The sequence below is a fragment of the Oryzias latipes genome, chromosome 15 (assembly GCF_053564925.1).
Source record: "Oryzias latipes strain Hd-rR chromosome 15, Olatipes_Hd-rR_3.1".
Taxonomy (NCBI): domain Eukaryota; kingdom Metazoa; phylum Chordata; class Actinopteri; order Beloniformes; family Adrianichthyidae; genus Oryzias; species Oryzias latipes.
The window spans coordinates 20,191,273-20,219,049 of record NC_136251.1 but is presented as its reverse complement, the minus strand read 5'-3'; the positions used below and the strand labels follow the sequence as shown (position 1 = coordinate 20,219,049).

At 37.5% G+C, this 27,777-nt stretch overlaps 1 protein-coding gene across 1 annotated transcript in view; it reads right to left on the bottom strand.

The window, feature by feature from the left end:
• chrm3a (cholinergic receptor, muscarinic 3a) overlaps positions 1 to 26,852 on the bottom strand; it is a 98,440-nt gene extending 71,588 nt beyond the window's left edge. The window contains exon 1 of the mRNA XM_011484363.4: positions 26,661 to 26,852. The gene's annotated coding sequence lies outside the window, so the exon portion shown is untranslated. The remainder of the gene's footprint in view (positions 1 to 26,660) is intronic.
• Between the last annotated feature and the right edge of the window lie 925 nt (positions 26,853 to 27,777).

Here is a 27,777-nt window from a genome sequence, read left to right as displayed (position 1 = left end):
CAGTTAAATGCTAATCATACATCCAACAACAAACAAGTTCAAAATTATCTCATGCGAGCATTTGATGTGCGTTCAAGAACGCACTAAATGCAGGATCTTGAAACCATATGGTGTTCACACAGGTCTAGCGATACCGGATACTAGTGCATGTATCTACAGTTGGAATAGGCTTGTTGCAAAATGTCGAGGCGGTACAAATCTCACAAATCTTGCTTCAAACTTTTTTCACAGCTCTGTTCTGATATTTGACAGACCGTGTCATTTAATTCCATCCGGACACAAACCGCAATTATTAATGTCTCCTTTATGATCAGTTTTCAAACTGTTGGTACTTTCGTGAATTGAAAAGGACGCTTCCCATTTGTTACTATCAAATTCCCTGATTGGTCAAACTTTAACTGCTTTAACTTTTGATGTACATTCAGTGGCCGTGTGATTTCTACGTAGAGCCCAAAAACGGCCATAAAAACTTGCATAGCAGCATGTGAACAAGAGAGTTTTGAGCGCAGAGACCCTGAATGTGCATTTACGTGTGTTTACACTTATCATTGGAAGTGGCTGCTTGAACATATATTGTCAAACACTGTGTGAATGTAGTATTATAGTTATTGACATACTAAATAAAGGATAGTCATATCAAGGCCATTGGTAACCTCCTGATACAAGCAGTTCATCCACTCTATGTGCAGAGTAAGATTCTACTTTTATTCCATCTGTTTTCACATTTACTATAGTGAAAAAAATACTCAACAGTTTACTGTTTTCAGGATTTAAAAAAGTCAGCAGTTTTTACATCAAACATTCGATGACAGCTTTTACTTCGCCATGACATCTTTCACCTCAGTGGGGATTTCTCACAAAACAAAGCCCATCTATACCAACAACCAAAATATTCAGATTCAACGCTGCTGACAAGCTAAAATCTTCAGACAGTATTACAACAGCAGGAGATGAGATCAAGGTTCACACAGAAATCCTGAACCAAACTATTAACACAGTGGATGAAAGACTTTGCAAGATTTCCTTCTGCCATACAGCCCTGTTGTTTAGGAGACACAAAGAAAAAGCATGCATCTGTTTGATTTCAATGACGCAGCACTGATACTAACATCTGTGTTTCAAAAAGCAGGTCAAGTTCTTTACATAATGTTGGTCAAGGGTTTGGCCTTTGTTTGGCTAGTTTTAGGTGTGCTTCTCTCTCTCTATCAGGAAGCTGTGGGTGGAGCTGGGACTGTGCCAGATATGCCATGCATCTATGCAGGTTGTGCTCAGCAGCATGCAAAATGCCTGAACCAGTTTGTACGTTGGGTGTTGTACACCGTTACAATTGCTACCATAGGTTAAAAAATATCCTCATCTTTCAGGTCGTGTCGCACCATTGAAACATAAATTCTATTTAAAAAGTGACTGCATCTCCTCTGAAGATAGCTCGGTTTCCCCAGGCAAAGGAGAAACCCTAAATTTGATGTAAAAATAATGCAACCTATATGAAACTATATTGAAAATACAAAAGATATTGTACTATGCTGTTGAAGTAATGCATATATTTTAGAAAGGCCATCACTAACAGCGCTATAAGGCCAATGAAGCATGTGCCTTTTCTTTCTGTTGTGTTTAGCAGGAGGTGGTATATAGTAGATGAATACATTATTTTAAAGAAGAAAACAAAGCAAAGTAGAAGGATTATGAGCGGGATTGATTATGAAGGATTTAGGAGCAGATGGGAAAACTCAAAGTCAACGCAAACTTGTCAGAGTTAGGACTGATAAACTGTAGCTCATAGAGCAGATTTATACCCAAAATATGATGGTTTTGAAATGAACTGATTTCAGTTTACAGGCTTGTAGACAGGAACCTTGATCTAAGGGCTCTTAAAGGTCCCATTTAGTGACCATCAGGTGAACCAAGCAATAACATACACCATTTAAGACTAAATACCCAGCAACAAAAAGAGAACCATCTGCACATCTCTGTAAAAAACGAATAATTTATTTGTAGTTATTTGTGAGCACGCAGGAGAAGCAGATCTGAACCCGGAAGCTGCTGCCCATTCGACAAACTTAAAGGCTGTTTACTCTCCATCCATCTGTGCCAGGGTGGAGTTGCATGTCAGGAGTCTGCAGGTCAGCAGACTAAAAAAGACTGACTCTGTGAAAGATAGATAAGTCATTTCCCTGCTCCTGGTCCTTCAGGCAAGCTTCTTAGTGTTGAAAGGTTAACCTTTTTGATGAGTCTGCATTTGTCTTTGAAGAGGAAATTAATAGAACTTTCAAACCTAACGTATAAAATGTACTAGATATGATTAATAATTATGATATGATGGTGTATGCTTGCTCACCAGTGCACTTAATGTTTACACAGAGGACTTTTTTGATTCCTAAAAGTGACTGTCCTTTTTAGACAGATTTTATATATCTACTGTCATGTGTTTTTATTTCAGTTTTTAACAAAGAAATCTCTCCAGCGACTTCAAGTTTATTATTCTATTATTGCTACTGACAGAAAACGAGCCCTAACTTTCTGCACCGAGTCAAATGTTAAAGTGAAACAAAGATTTTACAAAACCTTTAAAGGTATTTCAAAAATTTTAAAAAAAAAGTTGGAAGCTATACCTCTCTACTCTAAACTATAATTAATTTATATCTGCTTGATAAACCTTTAACTGCAAGGGGATGTGATCCTGATTTACTAAGATAAACCAATGTACGGTCACTTGGCATTGATAGTGAGAGTGTCCAGTTCTACTTTCTATGACTCCAGTGACAATTATCATGACTAAAAAAATAAAAATAAGTACCAATTTAACCTCAATGATTACAAAAACACTCATTAGAACTGTATCCCACTGATAAATATGTGCAGTTTGTCCTAGTCTTAAAGCTCTTGAAATTATGGGTTGTGATTTTTTTGCATGTTCTTCAAAGAACAGCTGGACTGAGTATCTCAGTCACTGGGAGAGACACAAAAACCGCAAAGGAAAGTAAAACATGACGGACTGGTTTGTGCAGATTAAACATAAACCAGTTCAAATCTCATGACACCTTCACTCACAGTTCCATATCTTTCACTTTCTAAATGGAGTCCCTTATCTCACCCAGCCTGGATCCAGTATAAACCTGCTTGGAAGGCAGTTAGAGTTTATTGGCTGAAAATCCATTGATATCCCTTTCACTGACTGTTTATCCTACCTTCTGAGAATAACAGCACAGAGCTCAAAAAAGGCCCTAAAAACCACCATTGATTTATGTGTTTAGGGTTTAATGTTAAATTAGTCAAATGATCATTCTCTGGTTGGCTAAGCCCGTAAGTTCTGCTGGGGCATGATAAAAAGGAGTTTAAGCTTCAGTCATTCAGGAAATGAGAGGAATGTTCACTGAGTTTGAGCCTGATATTAACCTTCCAGCATCGTCAAACCTAAAAGTTCAAACTGCAAATGACTGGATCTCAAGTCATCTACCTATAAGGCATTAGAAAAAGTCTTTTTTTTTTGGATAAAATGATGAAACAGAACATTGTCACCAGATGTGATTCTGCACATAGGAATGTGTAGGAGTAAGCCAGTTTGTATGTCTGGGGAGAAAACATTGACGTGTACAGAGAGACAGGAGGAAAAGGACAGAAACAGCATGTTTCGTATGGTTGAACTGTGGCTAAGATTCAGCCAAGGTCATCCTCTTACTTCTGACATACATGGAGCCAGTCTGAGCCTCTCACTTGGACGCTCTCCATCTGCTCCCACTGATAAGACTGGCAACTTCATGAGCCGCAGGCACACATCCCTGCTCTTTATTGTGCATAATAGTGTGAATAAACTAAATTAACATTCTCTTGGCTTGGGAAAATGAAAACCCAATTTCCACACAGTAGGGTTGACTTTTTGGATCAGGATTTTTAAATATGCATGAGTTAATTTAAAAAAAAAGATATTTATACACAAGGCGCTCAAGTAATCACTCATGTTTGAGGAATTTCCTCTCTGAAAAAGGTAGTCAGGGCTATTCCAATAACTGGTTTATGCATTTTAACCGTAATCCCCCCCCCCCCCCCCCCCCCCCCAAGTTAGGACCACTAACACAGTAAAATGCACTATAAAGCAGTCCCACCGGGAATGTTACAGTTTAGCCCATTGTTTTAAAACTGTACTGTCGCTACCTGATACGAACACATGTCTGCCACCTACAGTTGGAAGAGGCTTGGTGCGAAATGTTGAAGTGGTGCAAATGTCGCAAATCTTGATCCAGGATTTTTCTTTCACAGGTTTATTCCGATACATTTGGTGTTATAATTCCGTTCGGGCACAAACTGCAATTATTCATTTCTCCTTAATGATCAATTTTTAAACAGTTGGCACTTCTGTTAATTAAAGGGACGTCATCCATATGTCGCTACCAAATCCGAGTCCCTGATTGGTCAAACTTCAACCTGGTTATACTTTCAATGGAAGCGTGTAGAGCCCAAAAACGGTTGTGGAAGCTTGGGTAGCTGCACATGAACGCAAGATTTTTTAACGTAAAAGCCAGAAACACGTAGACTTTTCATTGAAACTGGTCACTTAAACGCGAGTTGCCGGGGAGGATGTGAACGTAGCATAACTGAAAAAAATCCAAACATAACTTTTTTCTCGTGTGCAAGACTACACTTTGTAAGCTAAAACATGGGGAAATAATGCATTTCTCTATCATAAATCTGTGGAGGCTGTGGAAATGTAGAAGGACAGGAAATGCGACTGATAAATATATGGTTTCGAATAAATAAATAATAGACACCTAGATGTTTAAGAAACTGGCAATGAAGTGACAAAGAGAACATACTTTGTATTCTGTGAGTACTGTATGTCTCATTTGATTTGCAGAGTAACATGTCTGTACACAGCATATCAAACAAGTTTTGTACATTTTTTCACAAGAGAAACAGAAGCTTCCCACATCCGTACACAACAGCAATGTTGACTGCAATGTAACCACATGCACACTGTTTCTTACCAAACTTTCACGCTGTTAAACATGAGTCAATTTGATGAGCCATCTGCTAAACACTTTAATTTCCCCTCATGCACACAAGGAGGCACGTTTATAGAAAAGCACATCTAAGACTTCAAACAAGCTGCTCTGACCTGTAGAGGTCCATAGACTGATCACTATAACTAGAGCTGATGATCGCTACATGCAATACTTCCTGTTAAATGAGCCTTGGCCCATGGAGGTGGACCAATTGGCAGGAAATGAGACCAAATTGATTGGGAAACAGATGGAAGTGAAGCTCATGTGGCTGAGAAGGAAGTAAGAGTGAGGATGAATTTAAGACCGTTGGAACGAAAACATCCTAAAATTAGGAAGAAAAACGAACAACCAGAAATCAGTTATAAATCTTTTTAGACAATCAACTTTTCTCATACGTAAAAAGATTAATGTGTCTCTATACGAGTCAAAAAGCAAAAATGTGTGTTTTGAACCTAGATCTTTTTATTTTTATTTTTATTTTTTTCAAAAATGTATGAGATGCATGAAAAAAAGGACAGACAACTGATCTGAAAACGTGTGTTGATTGCAGGTAAAAACAACTGCAGGTAAAAACAAGTTATAAAAATATAAACATGGGAGGAAAAAATATATTTGAGCTTGGTATAATCTCTGGAAAAGCATATTTTTAATACCCAACTCTAAACTAACTAATTTAACCTTATCAACATTTTTCAGAAGCAGTAATTCTCAACATAGACCCACACTGACACTTTTTTTTAAATCTGTTTGCTGGATTTTCTTTTGTAAATTATAAACTTCTAACAGACTCTGCCTTTCTTTTTTTTTTTAAATTTACTCTAGTAATTGCAAATGACCTACATTTATTGCTAAATGTTTTGCCAAATTGACTATTTAATTTCTTTGGCTAAGTAGCCTTTGTTCAATGTTAAAACAGATTGATTGCAGAATCAATATGGTTATGTATATCTATCAAGACTGAGTTAAAAAGTCTTTACTTAATTTTGAATGACTTTTGGCTTTCAATTTGTAAGATGAAATCATGAATTTATATTTCTTTTAAGACCCACTCCTATAAATAGCGTTTTTTGTTTTGTTTTTTAACACCTTCCTGTGACATTTTTCTAATGATGTAGGACACATGCAACAACTTAGCGGAAAAACTCCTGCCACTCTGCAGAAACTATGTCCTAGAAAACAACAATTTTTTGTTGTTGTTTTTTTGGCTAAAAGCAGCATTAATCATAATTAAAAGACCTCTGAGAAACGCTTTTACAATAGATAAATAGATGATTGGAGGAGGACTTAAATGGCTTTCAGTCAAATTTAATTGTGAAAATTATTTATTAATTTCTTTTTACTAAAATGTCAAATTTGAACTGGATACCCAATCCAAACATAAATCATACTGCAAACTTGCAAATTAAATCTAAATTAAATCAGAATTTTGCAAGTAATACCAATCTATGTAATCTTAAACTTTTCTGTTGGAATATATTTTGGTTTTCAAACTTGAGCTTGTATTTAGCTGATGTATCCAACAGCTCTGCAACATGCGTGTGAAAGTACACACCAGCCTGTTTTTTATATTTATAACCAGCTGTGCAAAATGAAATAATAAAAATAAACTACAAACAAAAAGTTTGTATTACTTTGATAAATAACCTCGTGGCTTTGTTAATGCAACAGATTACATTTAATCTTCTAAAGTTTAAATCAGGGGCGAATTTGTTGGTAAAGTCATGGTCAATATTCAGAAAATGATATCTGATTTTGCATGCAAAACATAAAGTGGCTACTTGCAGACATGAAAAGCTTTTGTCATTTTAATGAGTCATGACCGTGTAAAAGCACACTTTTCCGAATTTATCTAGCTGACTTCACTTAGTAGGAAAATTATTCGTTTCCTTTGTCTGTAATTGCAGCTTCAAGTAAATCTCTTTAACAGTACAAAGCTGAAGCAACATATAATGTTAAATAGGAGATGGAGCTGTTTCAAAGCAAAAAAGGAGGCATAGGAAGAAAAGGTTTCATGCCTTGTGATTGAAGGATGAAACTCATGCCGGTAGTTGTTCGATGCATGGTCTGCAACTTTAAAACAAAAGGGAAGCATGCTTTTTTTTTATACCATTAACCCTTCAAAGCCACATTAACCTCAGCTGTTCATCTGATCTCACCATGTTTGGATGAGGATGAACGTGCCATTGGTTGAGGGACATGAGGGGACCACTTTGATGTTGAAAAGCAAAATTTCTTTTATCTCTTGTGGAGCGTTTGAGACCGAATCGGCGGTCCAAAAACTCAATTAGAGACACCGAAGGAGAGCCGAAAGAGTAAAAGGAAACAGAGCTGTCAACAAAAATAGGAGGGAGGAAAATATATGATTTCCAAAACCACTTAGGCTTCTACTAAATGAATCAAACAAAAAAAGATCAGGTTATGATAATATGTTCAAAAAACAAAAATAAAATAAAAATATGAGATGAAAGAGATGAAATGTTTGGGGTTTTTTTCTCTTTAAGATTCAATTTGGTACAATTGGGCAGCTAACGTTAAACAATTTTGTCAAATTTCCTCCCACTCTTTTGAAAGCAAACTGTTAGAACAAACTGTTTTTAATAGGGATATTGCTCTGAACAAGCAGCTGCTATATAATACACACCAAAAAAAAAAAAAAAAACGAAAATAAAAATAAAAATAAAACACCATGATTCTGGTCAATAGACGAAAAATATAAATGCACATCTGAGTTTCCATTTTCAAACGTACTTAAAATCTATTATGCTTATTTCACTTTGTTTGTTTTCTTTCCCATTGGGCACAGAGACATTTATAAGATATCTGAATCATAGTTATTCTGATGTTTACAGCAATAGATATGCATTACATTGATCCACATCGCCGTTAGCTAACGACTTTTCTACAACTAATTGCAGTGCTGTCCCATCATGCCTTACGAGTTGTAAACAAGCCACCATTTTTTCTGTCCAGGAGGATCTGATGGTATCTAAAATGGGATCAAAGTGGTGAAAGTGACTGTTTAAAGTCTGCTTGTTCAAGTATTTATCATGAACTGCTATACCCTGTTACTGTTGATGTCTTCATTGTTATTTTAGGGGATTTGTATGTGTTTAAAATGTCCCAGGTTGAGTTTTGATTTATAAGATTGTTGAAAAATTAGGATGTGCTTTTCTAATTCTTTTAAATGGTAAATGGTAAATGGCTTATACTTATATAGCGCCTTTCTTCCTACAAGGACAAAGCGCTTTACAGTCACAGACCCATTCACCCAGTCACACACACATTCAGAGGCAAGGTGGGGTTCAGTGTCTTGCCCAAGGACACTTCCACTCATGGGTGTGCAAGGCGGGAATTCAACCTGCAATCTTACGATCATGGGTCGACCGCCCTACCGCTGCACCACGGCCACCCCGTAAATGAATGCTTTGTTCACACATGACATTGCATTCAGTACAGACCAAAAGTTTGGACACACCTTCACATTCATTTGAATGAAAAGGTGTGTCCAAACCTTTGGTCTGTACTGTATTTATGCTGGATTGTTGTAATTTTAGGAGACATTTTAACCCCAGGTAGAAATGATTGCTACTTCTTGGAATGTAGAATGTCGTGATTACTAAAAGTCTATGAAGAAAATTCAAAATCAAATAAATCGTAAAATCACAGTGTTGATTTTATATCTAGTAAATGTTTAAAAAAGGACTCTATAGACATCTTCAAATGTCCAAAGATCCGATGGCTATGAGTAGATGTGTAGGGAGACCTCTACGTGCAGATATATTTCACTACACTACTGGCAGACATCTAATAGAGTTGACTAAGATGTCGAGTAGATGTCTACAATAGTTGTGTGTTCGTTGTCTAAAAGATGTCTTGAGCCCAGTTGGTGGTTTCCATTCTTGAGTCCAATAGACACTACCTACATGCTCAGACTGCAACTTTCAGTTTGCTTGTATGTTTAGCACCAAAATTCAACTGAGCTTTTATATCTATCCAAACAACACTCTAAAAAGGAAAATGTTGATCCAACTTTATTGAATCACTTCAATTGGTAACACGTAATTGAATTATGTTTATCAAAGTAATTTTTTCATTTCCATATCAAAGACGTTAATGACCCAGCAATATCTCATTTTACAAGGCAGGAGTTCATATGTCGTGAACTCTGTCTTTAATATTGGAACTCGGTGTTTTTCCGCACGAGGGGATTGGTCATCATCCTCTCCCAAACTCTAACTCATGGTGCAGAAAGAAATAAACATAACAGTTTAAATTACTAGTTAACAGAGTTAAACAGCTGGACAACAAAACATATGGACAAAAACCTAAACCCCAATCTGCCCAGATAGGCAAAGAAAATGGTATCCCACAATTCCTTGCGCTGCCTCACCTGCTCCTCAATACCACAAAGACCAAGGAGGTCATTATTGACTTCAGGAGGAAGAAAACTGCTGTTTCTCCACTGTTCATCAGCGGGGTCTGTGTGGAGAGAGTGCCAGACTTCCGCTTCTTGGGGGTCCACATAGAGGAGGATCTAACCTGGGGAGTAAACACCTCTGAGCTGCTAAAAAAGGCCCAGCAGAGACTGCACTTCCTAAGGGTGCTCAGGAAGAACAACATCTCCCAGAGACTGCTGGTGTCCTTTTATCGATGCTCTATTGAGAGCATCCTCACGTACTGTGTCTGTGTATGGTTCAGCAGATGCACAGTGGCTCAGAGGAAAGCTCTTCAGAGGGTCATTAACACGGCACAGAAGATCACTGGCTGCCCTCTCCCCCCTCTGGAAGAACTCCACAACTCGCGCTGCCTCAAAAAAGCCCAGGACATTCTTAAGGACATTTCACACCCTGGACACTCCCTCTTTGAACTGTTGCCATCAGGGAGAAGGTTCAGGTCAATCAAAACAAGGACTGACAGATTCAAGGAAAGTTTTTATCCCGTAGCAATAACTACATTAAACGCTGTAAAGAACAAGCCATAAATGGAAACATGACAGAATGTTCACGTGTGTGTGGGTTATGTCTGCTGTATTTTATATTGTTTTTATACTATTTATTGTGATTTTATTTTTTTACTATTTTTACTATTTGACTATTTTTGCACCTTAATCTCGTTGTACAATGTTGCAATGACAATAAAGTCTATCTATCTTATGACATCATGACGCATTGACAGCTTCACACCAAAGTTACACCAACTTAATTGAATTAAGTTGATTGAAAGTAAAATAACTTTCAGACTACTTACTACTTGTTATTCTTAGGTTGAATAAACTCAAAAAAATGATTTATTTTTACCAAACTAAATAATTAAGTTAGGTTAATGTAAAAAGTTTCCCACTACAGCCCAAATACTCTTTTTAGAGTGAAGACCATCTGTCTGAAAAAAAAAAAAACCTTTAAATCTCAACCAAACTTGTCTGAGTGTTTTCAGATCTGTCAAATTACAATTTTAAAGGGATATTTCTTAGCTTGAGAGCTGCTTTGTATCCTTCCTGCAAAAAAATAATCTAAAATCTATTAAGCCAAACTTCAGGCTTTTATTATAATCATAAATACCACAATTCTGTATCCTGGAAGATATAAGCATCTAATTAGTTCAATTTGCTGCAAAATGAGAAAATGTAATAAGATGATATAAAACAAAAAGCTGAAAAAAAGCATGATTTGTGTTCACATATGTCCATATTCATATGCTGTGAACCTGATGTTGACTGGAAACTTTGCCTCCTGCATTCTTTCATGGCACTGCAAAGATGCACTGCCTCTTAGGTGAGGAGTAAGGAAAAAAAAGAGAGGAGATGGGGAGGGAATGAAGCTGAGGTACAGCAGGCCTTTCATCTCCCTTCTGCCATCGGTCATCAGAAAAGGGAGAACACTGACTCCCGAAAACTGCTCCTCATTCCAATTTCATTTAGTGCAAGACTGGTTGGAAAACGATAGCAATAATACAAGATCCCGAAAAAGCATGCAAAGAATTATTGATGCACACAAGAATTTAACTGCATTGTCAAAGCGCCAGGACCAACAAATGAATATTTTTTAAAGTTTGGCTTCCTATCAGGCAAAAGCTATTTCCAACTTTTATTCTAAAGAAATGAAATATTTCCTGTGTTCTCAGCTTCTCACAAAATTTCTGACACTAACAATATCAGGATAATAGATGCAATCCTATTTCCACAAGCACACTGATGAATACAAAGCTTTTGTCATAGACCTGTGAAGCTTAGTCGGTCAGTTTTAATACGCTGTATCCATAATTAAACATGCATAATACTAAAAGGCGTTTGGGTTTTTAAAGAATCCCTTCAGGGAGAATACAATCCTTATAAGCTCAAAAAAGCTTGCAAATTAACAGGAACAACATCTTAGGGCCGATTGTTTTCCTTTTGACGAGTTATGCATCTGGTATGGCCCTTTAGTGCTACACAAACAGCAGGTCATGATAATGTAGACATAAACTCCCACAACAAAAGCAGACAAAAGGGAGCCATAAATAAGAGAAAAGAGAAACTGGGGAAAAGGAAGCTAAACGGGTGGTGATTTCATTGTGCCCACTGTGCCACAACACAGCAGTCAAAACACTAAGAATTTAAAAGCTGTTTGACTTCGCTAAAACCTGTGGGAAAAATTTATGAATTAACTGTTATTTTGGGTACTTTAAAAACCCAGAGATTCAAATAATCCCTGAAGTGCAAATCACATTGACAAATCACTCAACGCAAAAAGATTACAACAACTATTGAAAAAAGACAAAAAACATCATTGATTTTTCATATTGCCTACATTTTTCTTAACAGTCCTTTTCACAAAACGGTCTCTTATTTGTTTTATTTTTTAACTTTTTATATTTCTGGAAATTACTTTTGTTTTTAAAACATTTCTTTTTTACTTTGTGTTTGTTATTTTTTTATTATGTTTTGGTTTCTGGTATTCTGTTTTAATTTCTATTATTTTTTATTATTATTATTATTTGTTTTGCTTTTGTAATTGTAGTTGTGATCTTTAATATGTTTTGTGCAGAGTGATTTGTTGATGTGATTTGCTAAGATAAGATTCACTATAAATAACCAGGAGGAACCTTTCACTTTTGTTAACTTTCATTTTAAATGTTTATCAATGAATTTTCATAAATTAATTATCATGCCATAGAACAAATGCAAGTATTTGCAAGTATACTAAACAAAATTGTTTGATTCAATAAATGAGTATGATTATGCACCAAACACTGTTAACCCATGAGCACTTTGCAGAAAATAGTTAAAGACTGTTGCATGAGTGGCTTGAGTGTAACTCCTGCCTACATGTAAACACAGCCTCTAAAGATATACTACCCATATTGCTTGCAGACTACCAAGGGAACATTCCAGTGCCGCTCTTTCAACCAGCGTCAAAGTGATTGCTTTAGAAAAGCTGGAACTCACTCTCCTATAGCCCTTTGGGCAAGACTCCCTCAAAAAGCAGAGCTGTCAATCTGTTGATATGACACTTTTTTTGAGCCTGTCCATCATGTCGTCCGTTCTAATATTGGAGGATTTGGCGATCTTTATAGAAATTAAATATGGACTGAGGCTGGCATAAAAATGGTATAAATGGTAAATAATTCAAAAACGTTGAAATGATTTTTTTTTTTTCACACAAAGCAAATTCCACGTTTGACATGAGATAAAACTGTCAATTTTTGTGTCACTTTATACTCAAGAATTTTAAAGAATCCTTTATTACCTAACAATAATTTGAATATTTTATTTTCTCCACAAATAATTTAATCCTAAGCAGTCCCTGAATTTACCGTTTACCAATCACATTGGTTCTGCACAATGACATAGGAATGACACTAACCCCTCAATTTTTTGAGTTTTTATTCAAAATTTAACACAACTGAGATTTTAGTTTGACATTTTTTTAATTCAAAACAAACAAGAGTTATGAAAAATAATAGTGATAACCCCTCGAAATATATACGTAGATTAAATGGAATTTTGTCTGCTTTTCAAGACATTTTTCACGTTTTTTGAACCTTATCTTGCTCCTGAGTCGTCAACGGAGTCCAGGGTTTTGCTGTTAGGAGTTGAAAACATTTGCAGAGGGTCTGGAGCTGCTCCGTGTCTTTGCTGCTTCCCTGCTCTGCTGGATCAGGAGTTAATTTTGCTCAGAGTGACTGTGGGCTACAAGTGACAGCAGCAAATTAATGACTCATTATGCCCAGTGTAAGCAAACAGTGAGCCGGTGATGGAGCAAATGGATTTACACACACATCCACACATCAACCACACATGACAATTCTTCTGCTATAAAGAATTTTTCAAAAACCCACATGGAAGAATTTAAAAGTGGGACTTTCTTTAAATCTACATGCCAAAGGTCTGCTAAAACTTAACATTTTGTGAATTTGAAACCCAAAAACTTAAATGGTTGTATTTATTCAAAATAGATTTATAGTATGAATCGCCCAGCCTTAGGCTAAATGAATTTTCCGTTTTACTTTTCAGTCAGGCCAGTCACTTCCCTTTATTTTAGCCTCACCTTTTCTTCAAAGGCACAAGTAGAGCGCGGAAAAACTTTAGGATTCTGTTGAGTCTTTGGGATGTTTGATATTGAAGAGGACATCATAAAATTTTGATAGACCGTGTCAAAAATACTTCTTCAGCCCAAGAAAAAGAGAAAACTGCATAACGTGTTGTACATGGATATTCCATTAAGAGACACACTGCTGATTTTACACGACATGCTTTGGGAAGACTTTTTGGCTGACAGACTATTTTCCTTGGTTCGGAAACTTCTGCCATAGCAATTACAGGAAAGCTCTTTTAGGGTTCACACATGCGAGTCTACAAACCTCTTAATCTTCTCTGTCCATGGAACCCCTAAAGGCTTTACATGCAACCGAGCAACACAGATTAACATTTAGTTTCTCTGCTCTTATTCTAAGAAAACTGTTGCTCATGCTTACAAAATGTTATATGATCTAATCCTGATGTCTACAACAGAGTCTGAAAAACAACACAACAGAGAAATGAATCATTCAAACTCTTAATAGTTATTTGACACGATATAATAGTGCTACTAGATTTAAAAGTCAAAAAGTGAATTATAAAGCTTTTTATACATAGTTCCTGAAGATTTTTCTTTTAATTAAATCATGCCATGTACACATTTGACCCTTAAAAAATCCAAGGGTTTAAAAATGGATTTTGGGCTGCAGTTACTTGCTAGTAACTCAAAATGAATCTATCAAATAAAGAAAAAATCTCAAAATAACTTAAAAACTCCAAAAAGAAAAATGTCCTTGGGTTCTCCAGGGTTAACCATCAGTAGTCCCTGAACTGACCGGCCAATCACATCTGCTGTTTACACTGAGGGTTGACCCAAACCTCCCATTAGTATAGCTTTTATTTAAAACAGAATATTAAGATTTCAAAAAGTCTTTGGCTTTAACATTTTTAGTTTAAGACAAACATAACAAGAATTATGACACATAATTGTGACACCCCTTGAAAAAAGTATGGAGATTTGAATAGTATTTTGTCTGGTTTTTATGGCATTTTTCACGCACCTCGTGTTTGCTTTGTTTGTGGATTTATATGTTTGTTGTTGTTTTTTGTCTCTGCACATTTGATATTTTGTTATCTCATCTTTTGTGATTTTTGGATTAAAAAATGACAAAATAACCCTTTGGAAATTGAAAAATATATCTGTTAATCAAGCAAATTGTAGAAGAAAAAAAAAGCTCATAAGGCCCCGGACTACTAAAAAGAGATCAAGTAACATCCCTGTTACAACAACTCTTGTGTAATGTTGACCTGGGTCTTGTCACTCCCCCTGACTGATTGCAGTGACTGCGAAACACTCATTTAATCACAATAACAAGGCATTATTAATGACAGGAGGAGTCTGAGAGGGGACGGAGGGGCTAATCAATGTGAAGAGGCTAATGAAATTAGAAAAAAGTTAAAGCTGTGAGTCTCTACTGCTGAACTAAGAAAAGAAAAACACTCTGGAAAATGATGTCAGACCCCAACTGAACTGCTAGATCTTTTTTACAACTATAAAAAAATACACTCATGCTATCCAAAGAGCAAAAGAAGTTGAAGAGTTTAAAAAAAAAAAAACAAGAGTACTGTACTTTCTTTCAATAGAAAAATCTGCTGAGACTGACAGACCTCCAGGAACTCAATCACAACCAGACTTTTACATCATCTGTTTTCTAACAGTTACAGTCATCCACACCATTTCAATTCCAGCTGGAATGCAAGAGATGCACTGAATAAGGTATAGCTCACCAGAAAACGCGTATGCTTTGCCATCAGATACGTTAACTTGAAAAAATAAAACGTAATAGAAGCAAGGCTGCAGCTTTAGAGAAAAGAAAAGTCAACCAAGGTTGTAAACAGCGCTACACTATTTTTTCATTTCCTTTTGTTTTAAGGCTGTTTGAGTTACTTCACCTACAGTTAAGCAGGTTGCAGTCTTCCGTATTCCTCCTGTTAAAGTCAACAAATTTGTCAGGCTGCGGGATTTATGTTCCATATAACCCCGGCTTTAAGTTGTCCCTGTGTTTTGAGGGTCTCACATCACTGTTCAGAGAAGTGAAACTAATGGTCTAACTTAGTTTGCAAGCTAACAAAGAAATAACAAATCCAGTCTGACAGGTTTCAGCAAAAAGCGTATTTCTGCTCATAGTCGCATGTTTGCAGATCTGCCTCTAAAGCCTCCCTTTATACAACTTGCTTCATTTATATGTATATTTTTTTTCCTTTACGTGTTGCCACTTGAGCAGCGCTTCAGCTTGATATAAGAAGAAAGCTTGTTTTTAAAAAAAGGATTTAAAGTCCCAGTCTGATCATCTATTGTAAAAGCGTTCTCAGTGGTCTGTTAATTATGATTATGGTGTTTTTTTTGTTTGTTTGTTTTGTTTTTTTGCTAAATCTAGGACATAGTTTCTGCAGAGCGGCAGGAATTCATCAGAAATTTGTTTCTGCGTTGTGGGCAGGACTGTTTGTGTGGTCCTTTCCTGCCCTTACTTCCCATGATCCCTTTGCACTCTCTCCCGCTAGCATACAGCTCCTCACACCCCCAACCTAACATTAACAGCTCAGATGAGAAAAACAAAGACGTTAACAGATCTATTTGTCTGCAGGTCGACGCATCGGAATCGAGAGGAGCAGAGAGCTTGTGGCTTGCCGATTGTAATTTGTACGTCACAACTACAAGCATTTTGAAAGGGATTTTTTTGTTTGCTCATGATTTAGAGTGATTTGACCAAAGAAATCCTCAGAAATGCTGTTTTAATCTTTATTTTCTTTACTTGTGTCCTCCTTGGTTGCTTTTTCACTCTGACCCAAAAGAAACCACCAGAAAAATCTGATTTGGAAGTTAGGTGACTTACTTTCTGAGAATTAGCATAAAATAATGGTTGGGAATCTAAGCATAGACTTAAGAAAGAGCCCAAACACTGGATTGAGAACAATCTAAATAACCTCTGCCACATCCTGATTATGATATATGGAGAGCAAACTTTAGCGTTTAAACCTCCAGCCAAAGTTGACATACAGTAAAAAGGCTAATTACTGAACTGAGGAAATGACTTAGGCCCTGTTTCTCTTGCTCTCCAAAGAGTGGCTGCTCATTGTTCACTTATATTATTATGTCACCTCAGATCCTGATATCCAAAGTACAAATAACAAACACAGGCAGCAAAGAGGTCACAGACTTATTCCTCTTCCCTGGTGGTTCTCACCAGCTAAGGATTAAAGCGGGATATGACTGATGAAGCGGTGGGAGCAGGAGGGAAATTAGGCAGATGACTACAAACTCCAACGGCTCTATGGGTTGTTAAAAAATGAGATTTAATAAGATTACTTTAAAGAGCTTTACTGAGACTAATCTGGCTAGAAACGAGCGATTGAATAAACAAGGACAGAAAGGAAAAAGGTTAAAGAGAAAACTTCAAGAGCTCACACAGGATCACTGAACACGTGTCGGTGAAAGAGAATTTCTGGGGCAACATATTGTCTTAAATACTTCTGTAATCGCACAGATATGGGCGCTTGGCCTGGATCTCAGTGGAATTTTGAACGTTTAAAGTAACTATGTTTGGAATTTATGCAGACGTTTACTTATAAATATGGCTTAAAGTGCATAGAGTGAAGACCTGGACTGTTCAACAGGCCAATCAGGCACAGAACCAGAGCCAGTGGGGGCACAGATGAGGCACAGTCATATCCCAAAAAAAGATATCTCAAGGCAATTAGAGGTAAAAACAATCTGATGTGAGACCTAAGCCTTACTTGATTATTACAAATAACTCACAACAAATTCAAAAAGTATCCTAGCAACTCACAACACATGGAAATCCAGCTCGACCTCAGAAACTCAAAATACCACAAAACAGACACAGAATGGAGCAGGGAAAGGATATAGAGCTCCGTCTTTCCACAGTACAGGGGCACATGTGGTGAATGTCTCCTAATTTCTCACCTGCATAATTGACGCTTTCACACCATGGCACTGCCCTTCAATCGAAGCAGCAGTCTGCTGTGGCAGCAGGTGTCCCTACATGGAAATGGGACATGTCCAGATAGATCATGCTAGATGTGCACTGAAAAAACCTTTACATATATGAATTATATTGATAGCTAGAGAATGGTTTGACCCCCACCCCATTACAGTGTGTGCCTGGCTAGGTGTGTAGATGATTATAGCTCACAAGCAATTCTATAACAAACTATGTAGGACAAGATGATCTAAAGATGCACTTCAATGAAAATCATGCTTTTGGTATTTTTAACATGTTCTTGTAGCCTGTTTCTCATGATAACTTATTAAAACTCTAACTTTTTATACCTGTTGTAAAAGCGTTCCCAGTGGTCTTTTTATTATGATTTTGCTTTTTTAGGCACAGCTATTAAAAATGTGTCATTTTTAAGGACATAAAGGTTTTGCAGAACGGCAATATTTTATCAAAAATTTGCCTCTGTTTTGTTGGCAGGATGGTTGCCACAGAGCAACTAAAAACGGAACAAATAATAAAAAACAAAAAACGATGAAAGCAGCAAGAAATATAATCAATAGAGGACATTATTTGGTTGCACTAAACAACAATAGCTGGCACGAGCTCAAAAATACATTGCACAAAGATGGATGACAGCCTCTTTTTACTACGTTCCTTCCTTTTGTGAATTTTTTTTAAATACAATTGAAACAAAACCTTATACAGAAATGTATTTTGTTTTTATCATTGGTTATTGTGTCAAAAATCCAATTTGAGTGAATGGATTTGTAAAAATAAATTGTATTAATTCCACGTATACAAATTCCTTTTCATGGTTTTTATTGCAATTTATCACTTTGAAACATGGACACAATTTAACCCTTTTCTCATTGATGTTTATGTCCTAATAGTAGCAGTGAAAATAAAATGTCTTAATGCAAGAAATCCATTTTCTTATCAAGATTTGAAATTTTTAAATGTATTGTGCTTAACTGTTTGTGATGGACAAGATCCAAATAGGAAGAGTTACAGCCAAACAACTTGTAGAGTGAAGGGTTTGCAAATCTGCTGGGTCACCAAATCTATATGAACACAATGTCAGCTGTGCACCTTTCTCCCTCTTTGGTGCAGGCTGAGTCGTCTAAAGCCACTTAATTCCCAAACTCAAACTAAAATGGAGCTCTGTGCTCCTGCCAGCTCTGCTACAACTCAACAGCACCAGCTGATTTTAACCTTCATCTCACTTGTTTGCCACTTCAGTTGCAGATCTTCAAACTGAGCTCACGCTATAAAGGTTCAGTCTCATATATCAAATTCAACCGCTGTATTTTCTTGCTTACACCAAATTTTCAGCTGACTAAATATTAATAAATAATAAGGTGCTGTAACCCCAGAGTGTTGCATGTATAAGCGATAAATATGCCCTGCCTGGGTTATGATTACATTATAAAGAAACGCAGCAGATGCCCAGCCAATAAACAGTCCCCTTTTGTTTTTTTTCTATGAACATTGTCCAGCCAAAACCTGTGTAGAGACATCCCAGGCAGTTCCATCCATCCTCTCTTTGATTTGTCTTGCTTCCCGTCCCACAGACACCACTGTGGTTAATGTATTCTAGCTGCTCTGACTTCCACCACATCAATCCATTTCACAGAATCTGTTGATTTTTGCTCCACACGTCTTTGAACCTCAACATACTTCTGCAGCTTTCCCTTGATATAAAGCTTAAAAAAGGGTCGACAAAGCTGATACGGACAAACATGATACAGATGAAGATGACTAATTCTAAAAAAAGTACTCCTGTGATTCATGTCATTGCTCTTTTCCAAGAAGGCTTTTATATCATGCCAAGTGAAACTCATTCCTGAGATGAGTCTGAGATTATTAACCTTTTGCTAAAGTGGAACTAATTCCTGTGGACATGTTCACGGTATACTTCACTCGGTCTGGGAAATTTGAACCTGGAGAAACATCAAACATAAAACTGGAAATTACTGAACCCAAAACTTCATTTTAGAGGACTTTTACTATATATTACTCTTTAAAAGTCTTCACTTCTCCTTTAAAGTCAGAGTCTTAATATTCTGAATTGAAGTTAGTTCTTAAACCTGCACGGTTATTGATAATCCCTGAAGCCTGGGGTCATTTTTTTTCGCAGTTACACCCTAAGGAACATCTTAAATTTTGGCGTTTTAAAATACAAATGCTTACTAAAAGAAAAAAAGAAAAAAAAAACGGCCCCTTCTGGACCTTAAGAGTAAAAGTAAAATGTAAAAATATTAAAAACACCTTAAGAATTCATGTTTTTTGTCCAAAGTTGTATTTTCTAGAGTGATTAGTTTCTCACCACTAATGATTTTTTTGGACTGAACCATAAAATGTTGTGGTAACTTACTGATTTTACACTTGCTTGTAAAATCTAGAACAAAAATGGATGGTTGCATCTTTACAACCAATAAAACTATAAAGTTTTAAGAGGAGAGATTTTTAATAGGCAGGTCTGCACAGACACACCAAGACAATTTATTTAGCTCCTTGTGTGTTGATTTGGTAATGTCTGCTTGTTACTGCTCCATGCAGACCCACACAGAAACACTTGCAAACCCTGTAGGAACAGCGTGTGACTCCATGTCCCTCTAGTCTAATTTTGCTCACAGCTTTCAGACGCTTTATACAACTGTGCTGCACAAAATAACAAAATATTGACCCAAACACCTCTTTAGGCATTCTCTGACAAGATGGCAAATTGGAGTGAAATTATTCAACCCCTCCTGTTGCCTCTCAGACTCATGTAAATGTCATTTTTATAGAGGCGGTAGGACTTTTTGGCTTAGATCATTTTTTCTCTACAAGGTTTAGCCAAAGGACTTGCTCTACATCTTCACCAAGACTGATATAACTTCAACATGTACTTTTTTTTAGGTATTTGATGTCAATCAAACTGAGGAAAGAGCAAGAGTCAAAGACAGACACGGCTGGCCCTCCCTTAAAAGAATACCACAAACATTCATGATTAAAGTAGCTTACGTGGAAAAAGCATCAGATCATTTTTACAAGTTGCTCCTTTGCTTTTGCTTTGACCGTGTCAGTTTGACTTTGACGCTTTGCGGTACGCTGACGATGCCATGACGGATACCAAGCGACAATAAAGGAATCCTTCAAGCGTCAGTGAGTGTGGAGGCAGAACAAACAAACCTGATCAGGTGCTTTAATCAAGTGAAAGGGTGTAATAGAAAATACAGCTGCACATTTGACAAGAAACTAAGTTTAGTGTTAGAAATCGATATGATATCTCCACAAAATACCTCTTGCATTTAAATTTGTTTTTAGCTTTAGAAAAGTCTGCTTTCCCTCTTAACTGCCTTTAAAGTATCACTAACATTTGCTGCAATTATAATTTATTTTTATTTTTTAACCCTCATCTACATTTCGAACTTGCATCTGTTCTGCCTCAACAACTCCAATCCCAACAGTACTTGGTCGGTATTTGCTGTGCGGCACGATGTCCTCCAGGAGGATTAGTCCTGCTTTGGAAGCTGTTTTCTCTATTCTAATTGTGTAACGTGTAAGAGGACTTGGAAAGAAATAGGCATTTAGAACATGCATTTGAGATCTGGGTTAGGTAAAGTAGCAATCAGAAGGCTGCATTCGCATCATGACTGTCAAAAGCTATAAAAATGAGAAAGAAAAACCTCTTAAACTATTTGAATTTTCCAGGTTTCCTGGTTTCAGCATCTCCTATTATGCCTTGTGCTTTCATTTTTAATTGTCTTATTTTCTGTAAAAAATAAATGAATAAAATAAAACCAGATGAACTCATTTTAACATTTTCTTTGTTTTGTTTGCTTTTAATGTTTTAGAAAACTGCGTTCTTATTTTTAATATTTGACATTTTTTCCTGCCTTTTCAGGAAATACAATTATTTTTTGCACCCCTGTTTTTCATTTTTCTTTTGTAATCCAGCAATAGGATGCATCTGGCACATGAGAATCTCCCTCTTTAGTGACACTTGAAATTTGCCATTCATGTAAAAAAAAAAAAACAAATCAACAAAAGAAGAAACCGAAGCTAAAATTTGAGATCAAAAAAAAATTTTAATGGTAGTCTTTAGTCCCTGATTTAATCCGTGGCGCTGTAACTCAGTTCATCCTTTCCACATCAAATCTTGGAAATGGACAATTACAAATTTAAAAGTGGGTGTTTCAGTTGAAGTGTGCTATTAGTACAGTTGGCTGGTATACAATTTAGCCTTGTGCTAAAGTGCTGGTTGACTTGTTTCAAAAAAGTGAAAGGCAGTTCAGAAAAAACAAACAAGGCGTAAAGGTTTTTCAGTGAAAAAAATCTTAGGAAAAAATGAACATTGACAAAACAAGTTAACCAATGATTAAGCAACATTCATTCATCTTCTAATCTGTTTTATCCCTTTCGGGGTCACTGGGCTGCCGGAACCTATCCCAGCCACTTGCGGGCGAGGGACATGTTGTCAGTCTGTTGCAGGGCCACAATCACACACCCATGCACACTCACATTCACACCTATAGACAATTTAGAGTAACCAATTAACCTATGAAGCATGTTTTTGGACGGTGGGAGGAGGTTGGAGTCCCCGGAGAGAACCCATGCATGCACGGAGAGAACATGCAAACTCCACGCAGAAAGGTCCACCATTGATGTTCTGTTTCAGGTCCCCCCAGCCGGGACTTGAACCAGGGGCATTCTTGCTGTGAGGCTAAAGCGCTAACCACTGCGCCACCTTTATTTTACCAAAACTGTTTTCTATTCCCAGAAATTGTACTTATTTGTTATTTAAAACAATACTCTAAGCAGCATCCTTCAAACCTTCAAAACTTTTTTGTTTTTTAATCTGGGAACAATGACTAGTCTAGACTACGCCGTCTTTAGCCTAAATTAAAAAAAACATGGTCGTTTTCTAGGACATAATTCCTGCAGAGCAGCATAAGTTCTTCAGAAATTCACCTATGAGTTGTAGGCGGGACTGTTGGCACAGAGAAAGTCTGCGCTCATTTCCACAATCCCTTTGTTTTTGCACTCTCCCGCTAGGTTACAGCCCCTCACAACCGTAAGCTATCATTAGCAGTGCAAAAAAAATGCAGAGCAATATTGGAGCAATCCAGCCGTACAGTTTTGAACCAAATGCCAGCTCAGACGAGGAAAACAAAATATACATGGACATATCTGTCTACAAGTGGATGCATCGGAATATAGCGGAGAGGGGAGCTTGAGGCTTGCCGGCTGTAGTTTGTATGTAACAACAGGCTTCATCTAACTGCATTTTTTTTTCCTGATTCACTGCAATTAGAATGAAGAAATACTCAGAAACACAGATTTAATCTTAATTCTCTTTATATATATATCCTGTCCTCCGTCATCAGAAAAATGCTACAAGAATATGTTAAAAACACCATTTCAAAACTGGATAGACTTTGCTGGGCCACCTTAAATAACTTGTCAGATACGCTCACATGGAGGTGTAAGGTGGCAATGTGACTTGCTTCAACAAGACAAGAAGAGAAGAAGTAACAAATAAGCAGAGACATTTACTCACCCTTCCGTTTTTACACAGATATAAACAGTTGGATTCCATCAAAAACATCTATAAATGTTGTGATTTCACTCCGATTATTGCTACACAAATCTTTCCCAATCTGTCTTTTAAAACCATGCTGATGACAAAATGAAAAAAGGTCTCAATCCTTTATTCATGCAGCACTATGATTGCCAACAAGCATATCCATCAAATGTCCTATTTATTTGTCCTTTACCAGTGGATGAGTCTCACCATGCAGATGCAGCTGCAGGTTGCACTGGACCACCACCTGCAGAGCCGACAAAAATATGAAAACACCGGGCCCTTCAAAATGCATCCAAACATGGACTATCATTGAACTGTGTCATTTTCAAAAAAAAACCAAAATACGTTCCTGCAGCATCATTTGTGCAGAGCCGAACTTCACCCACACTTGTGGATATGTCATCTTCAGCATTATTTGCTTCAGTGGTGCATGAAACCAAAGCTAGTAGCCAGCTGTTAAAACCTCAACAGATTCTTAAAAGGTAGAAAGCCATTAACCGAGTTGATCAGGACAAATAAACATGTAGCTGGCATTAACTCAAGTCTTTGAGGGGAACATGTGGGTTCACAATATTTTTGTTTTACAAAAACCAGACTTACTGTGGATACGAGCATGCCACCAGTGAGCAGTTATTCTCTATCGTTTTCCTCCCCTCTGTATTTCATCACTCTCTCTGCATGCAGCTCTCCTTATCCACCCCCCCTGGACTTCCACAGAAGCTCATCACAAAAAAAACTGTCACTGATTTATCTGCAAAGAGCAGTCAGAATGCAAACACACCTTGGCAGTCATATATTGAGGATGACTGAATTCCCTTAAGTAAGGTTTGTTTTGTCAGGGGAGCCCTGGAGAGTGGCACGGTGAGAAAACCAGAGGCGCGTGACCAAGCTAGTGGGGGAAAGTGAAAGAAAAGGGGATAAACACTGAGAATGCTGTATGAGGAGCGAAAGCGGAACTAATAAAAATAATCATATTAATACCCAGTGCAACAGTGACAATTTGGTGCGTCAGGGTTTGCTACAAATTTGGAATCTGTGTGCAGTGTTACTCCTAGTAGTTCCATTTGCTACTGAAACAATGCTGTCTTCTATTTTACCTCTTAATTTCCTGACAATGCTAGATCCTTAAACTGTAACTCACTGGCATTATCTTGATTTGTGTGTGAACAGTTGTGTGCTGAACATGCACAATAGTCTAAGGTAAACACACAGCGGCAGGATTTTTTAACAGCCCTGAAGTACACACCTTATTGCCACCAATAAGAGACTGCCGACTAAAGTTATGACAACTAGTAAAGGTCAGGAAGAAATGAGTGAGTTTAGGACATGTTATTCCAGCTATAAAAGTTTAAATTGTTGCCATTCTGCATATACACATGAAAGGGCAGAAAAGGTAAAGTGAGGAAGAGTATATGTACAGTACCCTACTTATATAATTTTTATCCACCTTTTTATTTTATATGTATTGTAAGTTTAACAGCCATATATAATGCAGCGGAGTATGTCCAGCTGAGGTGTGTCTCTGTCTTCCCAGCATTGTGCTGCTGAAGCAACACAGGCGCCACAAACGTGGGACAACAACAGCGGCTGCCCAGACAGTGAACGCAAAGACAAAGAGGCAGAGCGCTCACCTCATAAGGCTTTACTGTAATCTCCACCTCCGGCAGCACATCTGCTTGCTGGAGGAGGCGAGGGAGAGACCGCAGGCCTGCATAAACACAGCTGTTTATGAACAGCAGACTGATTGACAGCCTTCCGTCCGAGTCTGAAAACACCTTTTGAAAGGAACAAAGTTCTGCATAAAAGGCCTCTTCAGCCGAGGCATTCAAAGATCAGCTACAAGGCGTTTTGCTCTGTTGTTTTAATAATTGAGCTGAGAGGGAAAAGTTTCAGCCTGTGTGCTGTCTAAAGATAGACGCTATGCTTTGCTCAGTTGTGGTCTGCAAGACTGTGAAAGTGGATTAAACGGGCTTTAACATCAAGATGAGCTCTAATGAAACCCAATGGGGGAGTTAGCCCGTCTGTTTGGCCAGCTGACTCCTGTAAAATACCCATCACTGTCTCCGATTGCCTGATCTAAAAGTAGCCTGCTGGTACCAGCAAATGCACATTGCATTGAACGGTTAAAGTGCAAACAATTCGGTTTTTGTTCCGCTCTGTCATTATTTTCAGTATTTATTCAGCCTTTTTCACTGGGATTTTAAACGCCTCAAGCTTTCTACATAATTTCCCCAAATTTAAAGCTGCAAAACACTTAAACCTCCTGAAAACGTCAATATTTTGTGTAATTTTTGGACTCATTTAAAAACTTAGATAGAGATAATAAGCACATGTTATATTTGTTTATTTTATACTGAATGCAGGGTATTAAAAAAATGCAAGTTGGGAATCAACAGGAAACCTCAGCATCTGCGCCATCAGCCAAAGCAGTACCCACGCAAAACAACAGGTACAGCTCAAGATAAGAGCAAAGACATTTCCCGCCCACTTGTGCAGTCCCATCCAGCTCTCACTTTATTAAGTAAAGTCACATCCATGATCAATAAGGCACTCAGATCATTTAAAACAAAATATTCATCAAAAGAGGGGAGGCTAAAACAGCATTATTGACAGGGGGTCAACAATACATCACCCTATGAAAGCTTTATTGCAGCTCACTCTTCTGCTTCTTTTTTTTTCTCTCAGAATGATTTTTTTTTATTGCATATCTCTATTAAAACCAATGGAAAGTGACAACCAACAGAAATTCCTGCAGTGCCTTCATCACAAAACTTCCCCAACAGGGCTTTAGTTGACATTTTGACACAACAGCTGTTGTATTGAAATGCAAAACTGCACAAAAACCCTTGTTCATACCAGTACTGTAAGTAAAGTCAATCTTACACAAAGCTGCAATGCAAAATGGAAAGAAATTCCACCATGGCACAAATGCCATTCCCTCTGTTCTCACTCATTTTGTAGCACAATGTCAGAGCACCCCCTGGTCATTGAGACGGAGCATTCCTTCACATGGCCATGTAGGGACTTCATAAATAAACATATAACCCAATTCACCAACGCCTTTACTTTCCATCCAAGGACAATTTATCCTCCTCATGCTATGGCGCAAATATTGGATGAATATTTACTTTAGCACGTGCCACAGGAAGAGAAATGCACTTTTACGAAGGATGATATATATATTTTTATATTTGATCATTAGATAACTTTATTTAGAGTAATCAAGAATTGACATTCTGCCTTAAACTTTAGGAAGACCGGTCGCTTTTTGATGAGACGCATCAGAAAAACCAGTCTCGGGCATGGATGCTGAGCCGTGCAGTGGGAGAACAGAAGCAGGGTGTGTGTGTGTGTGTGTGTGTCGAACTTGCAGCCAAAAGCTGAAGAGACCTATTGTACAACGCAGGATGAATGCGCTTTGGAAGCATACATATCAGAATAAGGCAACTTTTGAGCGCGTTTTTTTCGGTGGGACGCAAAGTGAGTTTGGAATCGACCCTTGGAATACATTTCCACGTAGATAACTTTGACTAAATGTCCGCAAAGCTTTCAGTTCTTAACTCGTCCCCACCTACCTCACATCAGTGACTGATGCGCACTGTCACATTCACGACAAGTAGATGAGGAAAATGACAATCCAGTCAAACTTCTCGCGCGTCCATGTTTGCATCCGCAGTCCGATCTGGTCAAGTCTGAGGAGCTAACGACACTCAACTCAAAAGATTCGCCACCTTCCCCGGTCACAGAGCCGTGGATTGGGCGGCGATAGAAGAAGCAGCATGGGATCTCCAAGAGCGCACGGAGCTCGTGCGTCGGGATTGGTCAGGGGCGTCGTGACGCAGCGGCAGGTGGCACACCCGCTAACAGAATAAGGTACAGATTCATTCATGGACAGGAGCTGAGAAGTTGGAACGAATAGAAGCGGATTCGACTGAAAATGTTCACACAGGATTAAGGATTGTCCTTGTCAGTGGAAAAGAGCAGCAATGCTCTACAGTTAAAAAAGAAAGGAGAATGTTAGATACAGTAAATACTCCATAGTTAAAAAAAAAGTTGGGTAAAAAGGGACTTTTTCTGAGTTATTTTACCTCAGAAAAAGAAAAAAAAGCCTCAGTAAAAGTATCAATTGGGCTAAACAAAACCACTAAAACCCAGAAAAATTAGCACTGTTCTGAAAAGTAACCAAAAAAAGATATTTCCCAACACGAATGACTCAAGAATTTGACTGAAATAATCCAAGGGTTTTTGGATGAAACACTTTTAATAGCAACATAAATGACTAAAACGTATTTATATTGCACTGTTTCCAGGGAACTTTACACCTTACTTAAAGTGAACAATTAATAATTTGAAAACTATTAAAATAGCACATTTTTGCAAAATAAAGTACCAAATAAAGTCACTTTTCAAGATCACCAATATGAAAGGCATTCCGTCAGAGTTGATAAGCCCAGATTTAATCAATCATTATATTCTTGCATGTAACTGAAGAAGCCAAAGCAAATGTTTTGCAATTTTCCAAATGCAGATATAGGGAATGAGTGATAATCCTCAAAGGAAAACAAAACTCAAGGATTCAGATGAAGTCTCTGAGAATCACTGCAGGGGGGGAGTAGTTCTCTCCATCTGGATGCTGCTGTGTACAGTATCTGGAAATGTACATAACATAGCGTCTTATACAGAATGATGAGG